Below are 1,828 nucleotides of genomic sequence, written 5' to 3' on the forward strand. Positions count from 1 at the left end.
ATATTTTCTAATTTCACTTGTGATTTCTTCTTTTACCTTTGTGTTATTTAGAAGTATGTTGCTTAATTCCCAAACACTGGAGTGTTTCCAGATATCTATTACTGATTTCTAATTAATTCCATTGTGGTCAGAGAATATACTATGAATGCTTTCAGTCCTTTAAAATTTATTGAGACTTGTTTTATGGCCTTACTTGATAACTGTTCCATGTACACTTGGAAATAATGTTTATTCTGCTGTTGTTAGAGTGTTTTATATATGCCAATTAATTTAATTTGGTTGATAATGTTATTCAAGTCTTTTGTATCCGTACTAATTTTTTTGTCCATATATTTTAACAATGATTGAGAGAGGAGTGTTGAAGTCTTTAACTATAACATTGTTTCTTCTTCCACTTCTGTCAGTGTTTGCTTCATGTATTATGAAGCTCCGTAAGCATTATTATGTCTTCTTCATGAATTAATCCCTTTATCATTATGATCCCTGAAATCTACTTTGTCTAATATTAATATAACAAATTTCCTTTCTTCTGCCTAGTGCTTGTGTGACATGTATTTATCTAACCTTTTATTTATTATTTTTGTAAATTTTTAAAATAATATTTATTACTCTTTTATTTTTAATCTGCCCACATCTTTGTAGTTAAAGTTGTTTTCTTGTAGACAGCATATATTTGGGTCTTGCTTTTATTTTATCCAATTTGATAATCTCAGTCTTTTAATGAGTATTTTTTTAAGTTGAGGTATAATTGACATGTGCCATTGTATTAGTTTTAGTTGTATAACATAATGATTCGATATATGTAGTAACAGAATGTTTAGACTATTTATAGCCAATGTTATTATTGAATATATGGTTAGGTTTAAATTTACCAGTTTGATATTTGTTTCCCAATATATTCTTTGTTCTCTTTTTCCTTTGTTTCTTTATTCACTTACAGTAACCTAATCATTTTATGATTCCATTTTACCTCCACTATTGGCTTACTAGCTACACCTTCTTTTTAAAATTGTTTTAGTGGTTGCTCTAGAGTTTACACCATTTAACTATTCATAACTAATTATAATCTACCTTTACATAATATTATATCATTTCATGTGACATGTAAGATCTTTACAACAGTATACTTTCATTGTCCTCCTCTTGTACTTTGTAATTATTGTCAGATATTTTACATCTACATGTTATAAATTCCACACATTTTATTATGTCTGTTTTAAATAGTCAAATATCTTTTAAAGAAATTAAATTGGAGAAAGAATGTTTTTGTATTTACCCATATAGTTACCATTTCTGGCATTCTCTATTCCTTTGTGTGGATTAAAGTTTCCATCTGTTATTTTCCTTCTGCTTAAAATGCTTGCAGTTCTACTGGTCAGAAAAATTTTGTTTTTCTTTTACTAGGAAAATCCATCTTTCACCTTCATTTTTTCTTTTTCCCTACAGTATTATTACATTTATAATATTGGAACATGTACCTTTAAATATGCAAAGAGTGCTTGCTCTGCAGCACATACACTAAAATTGGAATGATAGAGAAGATTAGCATGGTCCCTGCACAAGCATGACACACAAATTCAGAAGCATTACACCTTCTTTGTACTTACTGCCCTGAACTGTACACTTAAAAATGGTTAACACAGTAAATATTATGTTATGTATATTTACCACAATAAAAATGCATAGGAGTAAAACTAGAAATATATACACAAAAGTGTTACTTTAAAATGATTAATACAGTACATTTTATGTTATGTGTATTTTACCCCAAAAAATGCGTAGAAATGGATCTAGAAACACACATGTAAAGATGTTAACATTGGCCTAA

At 28.3% G+C, this 1,828-nt stretch overlaps 1 non-coding gene across 1 annotated transcript; it reads left to right on the forward strand.

The window, feature by feature from the left end:
- The first annotated feature begins 1,495 nt into the window (after window positions 1–1,495).
- On the forward strand, window positions 1,496–1,598 carry LOC141570227 (U6 spliceosomal RNA). The gene has a single exon (XR_012494238.1). It is a non-coding gene; the product is annotated as a U6 spliceosomal RNA (small nuclear RNA).
- The last annotated feature ends 230 nt before the right edge of the window (window positions 1,599–1,828 follow it).

This window comes from Rhinolophus sinicus, linkage group LG02 (genome assembly GCF_036562045.2).
Source record: "Rhinolophus sinicus isolate RSC01 linkage group LG02, ASM3656204v1, whole genome shotgun sequence".
Lineage (NCBI taxonomy): Eukaryota > Metazoa > Chordata > Mammalia > Chiroptera > Rhinolophidae > Rhinolophus > Rhinolophus sinicus.